The sequence below is a fragment of the Octopus sinensis genome, linkage group LG4, assembly GCF_006345805.1.
Source record: "Octopus sinensis linkage group LG4, ASM634580v1, whole genome shotgun sequence".
NCBI lineage: Eukaryota > Metazoa > Mollusca > Cephalopoda > Octopoda > Octopodidae > Octopus > Octopus sinensis.
Genome location: NC_043000.1, coordinates 100,680,210 through 100,685,349, shown reverse-complemented (window position 1 = coordinate 100,685,349; position 5,140 = coordinate 100,680,210). Strand labels below are relative to the sequence as shown.

The 5,140-nt window shown below is 38.9% G+C and overlaps 1 long non-coding RNA gene across 1 annotated transcript in view; it reads right to left on the bottom strand.

Annotated features, from left to right (window-relative positions):
• Window positions 1–352: 352 nt before the first annotated feature.
• Window positions 353–5,140, bottom strand: part of LOC118763049 — a 17,960-nt gene continuing 13,172 nt past the window's right edge. The window contains exon 3 of the long non-coding RNA XR_004998800.1: window positions 353–450. This is a non-coding gene — a long non-coding RNA (uncharacterized LOC118763049). The remainder of the gene's footprint in view (window positions 451–5,140) is intronic.

Below are 5,140 nucleotides of genomic sequence, written 5' to 3'. Positions count from 1 at the left end.
TGGTGCCTCAGCATGGCCGCATTTTAAGTACTGGAACATGTAAAAGAATAAAAGAATATATGTGGAGTACATATTTTGTTGATTTTTTTGTCACGGATCAGAAGATTATATATGTATATATATATATATATAGTATATAAATATACACATATATATATGTATATATATTATATATATATATATATATAATATATATATATATATATATATATATAATATATATACATATATATATGTGTATATTTATATACATATATATATATACACACACACACACACCCCACACACACACACACACATATATATATATATATATATAATATATATATATATATATATATATATATAGCGGAGGTGCAATGACCCTGTGGTTAGGCCAGCGGACTCGCGATTGTAGGATCGCAATTTCGACTCCCAGACCGGGCGTTGTGAGTGTTTATTGAGCGAGAACTCCTAAAGCTCAACGACGCTCTTGCGTAGGGTGGCGATCCCTGCAGTACTCTTTTGCCATAACTTTCTCTCACTCTTTCTTCTGTTGGCCTGCTCGCTTAGCCAGTGGGATGGCGTCATTGGGAGGCTAAAACAATGCAAAGCGCATTGTGACCAGCGATGTGTAGCAACATCTGATAGCCTGGTCGGTTACGGTGGACACGGTGATATTATATTATATATATATATAGATCAATAAATAATATATATATATTATATATAATATATATAATATATTATATATATATATATATATAGATCAATAAATATATATTATTGACAAGTCATACAATGACGAAAACCGGTTGAATAAATATATATTTTATATATTTTATCATTTTATCATAAAATTTTCTTTCATTTGAGCATTCTGCATTTTTAAAAAAATTTTTCCTTACTATATATATATATATATAATATCAGAGTAATAAAGATTTTAGAAATGTTTACAACCTGTGGCTTAGCGTGTCGAAAATTTAGTCAATAGACTATATTATTCATATGAATACAGTGTAAATTTAAACACAAGAGGTATCCATCATAGGATTCCTTTGACGCTAGAAGGAACAGCTAAAGTCGAAACCCATAAAAACTCGAAGGGAATGAAAAATAAAAGCATTTACCATCGTTTTTATATTTCAACCCCCTTCGAGTTTTTTTCCCTAATAGTGGTTTGGACTTTAGCTGTTCCTTCTAGCGTGAAAGGAATCCTATGATGACTACCTGTTATGTGTTTAAATGTACACTGTAGTTATACACACACACACACACACACACATATATATATATATATATATAAGGTTGTACTTATGTGTGTGTGTGAGTGCGAGTGTGTGTGTATGTGTGTGTGTGCGAGTGTGTGTGTGTGTGTGTGTAGAAACACTCACACACATATACGCGAAGAAGTGGGACTGATCGATAGACACGTTGCACATATACTATTAGATATACTAAACATCAATAAAAACAAATAACAGCTTGGTCACACCTAATCGATGACTGACTTACAGATACAGGGTTCATTCAAGCGTGTACACACACATATACAGAAACATATGGTGTTACATACATGCATACATACATACATACATACATACATACATACATACATACATACATACATACATACATGCATACATAAATATATACATGCATACATCAGATCCGTCTCAAGACACAGGCACACTGGGTTGCCGCCCGGAAGGCCTCACGGGTCTAGGTGTTCAATTCTGACGTATCTTTATTGAGGCTTGCCATCAATGAATACTATAGAGCCCACTGCATTGATCTGCCCCGGGGACATATTTTGCTGCTAAGAAGGCTCTGACATACTCTTTACTCTTTACTCTTTTACTTGTTTCAGTCATGTGACTGTGGCCATACTGGAGCACCGCCTTTAGTCGACCCCTAGTACTTATTCTATCGGTGTCTTTCGCCGAACCGCTATATTACGGGGACGTAAACACACCAGCATCGGTTATCAAGCGATGTTGGGGGGACAAACACAGACACACAAACATATATACACACAAACATATATACACACATACATACATACATCATACATATATATATATATATATATATATATATATATATATGTATATATATATATATGATATATATATATATTATATATATATATAATATATAATATATATATATATATTATATATTATATATATATACATATATACAACGGGCTTCTTTCAGTTTCCGTAAACCAATCTACTCACAAGGCTTTGGTCGGCCCGGAGCTATAGTAGAAGACACTTGCCCAAGGTGCCATGCAATGGAACTCAAACCCGGACCCACGTGGTTCGTAAGCAATCTACTTACCACCCAGCCACTCCTACGCCTATATGCCTACATTCATATTTACATAGATATATATATACATGCAATATACATTGATGTACGCATGCATTCACGTATGCGTAAATATACATTTGGACATGCATATCTACGCACTTACACATATACGATGGTGCGGTGAAAAGTTCCTGGGTTCGGGTGAAAGAAAATACAAGAGGATCAGTAAGTTATGAATTTATTCAATATATTCCTCTCTCAGTTTCACTCACTTATTGCAGCGGTCCTTCGGTTTTTCTAAGCCCCGCAAAAGAACTCGGAAAGTCGGGCCTCCAGGCAGCCCTTTCGCGATCCCCTTAAAGCCAGGAACTTTTCAACAGCGTCCTCGTACACAACACACACGCTTACATAAATATACCCATAGATATACATGTGGTCAATGGGTCGATGATACGAACGTATGCGGGCCCGTGCACTCTCTCTCTCTTTCACACACACCACACACACACACACACACACACACACACATACACACAATACATGTACATACATATATATGTAAACTCATGCATTCATGCATGAACACATAAATACATATGTAGAGACAAAAAAACACACGCACATACATATATGCTAACTTAAATGCGTACACAAACATGCATATACAAACATATATACGCACGCATACACATGCCTACACAGATATACATACATACATACATACTTATACCTACACACGAACACGAGTCATTCCTATTCCTGACCACCACCACTACCACCGCTGCTGCTGCTGCTGCTGCCACTACTACTACTACCACCACTACTACTACTACTACTACTACTACTACAACTACTACTACTACTACTACTACTACTACTACTACTACTACTACTACTACTACCACCAGTGCCGCTACCGCTGCCGTTGCTGCTGTCATTGGTTCATAAATCTACGTCAGCAGCATCTGAACGTTACTGTTTATTGAACATTTCTGCAAGTCACATCCCTACCAGGAGGTAGTCTTTAAGTGGCTGTATGATGCTAGAAATAGCAGCCAATTCTGTCTCAAATCAAGTAACCCGATCGTCTAAAAACAAAACTGCGAAAAACAGCAACAAAAAGGACTTGGGAAACGTGTGCGCTCGTGGTGCGAACTATTTGCATATTATAATACGCGGTGTCCACTCCTTATAGGAAATCGATGAGATGGTCATATATGGGATTTTTCCCTTTTTTTTTTAATTACAGGTGTTTAACTGGTCGATTAGACAGGAAATGAGACTGAAACCACAGCCACTATACTACTACTACTACTTCTACTACTACTACTACTAGAACTGGTAATATTTCTAATATTACCTGTTGTCAACATTATTCTCTGGCAGAAACGTTAGCGCGCCGGGCGAAACGTTTAGCGGTATTTCGTCTGCGTTACGTTGTGAGTTCAAATTCCGCCGAGGTCGACTTTGCCTTTCATCCTTTCGGGGTCGATAAATTAAGTACCAGTTACGCACTGGGGTCGATGTAATCGACTTAATACCTATGTCTGTCCTTGTTTGTCCGCTCTGTGTTTAGCCCCTTGTGGGCAATAAAGAAATAGGTATTTCGTCTGCCGTTACATTCTGAGTTCAAATTTCCGCCGAGGTCGACTTTGCCTTTCATCCTTTCGGGGTTGATTAAATATGTACCAGTTACGCACTGGGGGTCAATATAATCGACTTAACCCGTTTGTCTGTCCTTGTTTAGCCCCTTGTCGATAGTAAAGAAATAGGTATTTTGTCTGCCGTTGCGTCTGAGTTCAGATTCCTCCGAGGTCGACTTTGCCTTTCATCCTTACGGGGTCGATAAATTAAATACCAGTTGCGTACTGGGGTCGACCTAATCGACTGACCCGCTCCTCAAAAATTTCGGGCCTTGTGCCTGGAGTAGAAAAGGTTATTCTCTCTGTCTATTTGTCTGTTTGTCTTGTCTCTCTGTCAGTCTGTCTTTCTGTTTTTTTTCAGTCTCTTTCTCTCATTCTTCCCTTATTCTCTCTTTCACTCTCTCTCTCTTTCTCCCCCTCTCTCTGAGATACACACACACACACACACACACACACACACACAACTATCATACAATCGACACGCTCTTTCACACACACACATAAGCAAACAAACACGCAGACATAGACACAAGCATGACTACTTCGTTATCAAAGAAGCTTGAGAGGCGGTTGGATGGAACCTACACTCGCCTCCTTACGAGAGCTCAAAATCTCTCGTGGAAGCGCCATCCAACCAAAATGCAAATATATGGGAAACTACCGCCTGTGTCATCTCTAGCGAAAGGTAGGAGAGTCCAGTTTGCTGGACGTTGTAGTAGAGCTGAAAAAGAAGTAATTTCTACTCTTCTCCTCTGGAAGCCATCTACTCACAATACCAGAGGGCGCACACTCTCCTACCCTGATGTAATCTCCAGGGATACAGGCATCCAGCAACAGGACCTCCGTAATGCCATGATGGACCGTGAAGTCTGGCGTAGCATGGTAAATTCCATTGTCTCGACCACGGTCGAACAATGATGATGATGATCACTAACCTTATAAACAAGTAAATACCTACTTACTTCCACACAAACACACTCAAACACGCACTCACGCACACATACACACACACACACCACACACACACAACTATCATACAATCGACACGCTCTTTCACACACACACATAAGCAAACAAACACGCAGACATAGACACAAGCATGACTACTTCGTTATCAAAGAAGCTGAGAGGCGGTTGGATGGAACCTACACTCGCCTCCTTACGAGAGCTCAAAATCTCTCGTGGAAGCGCCATCC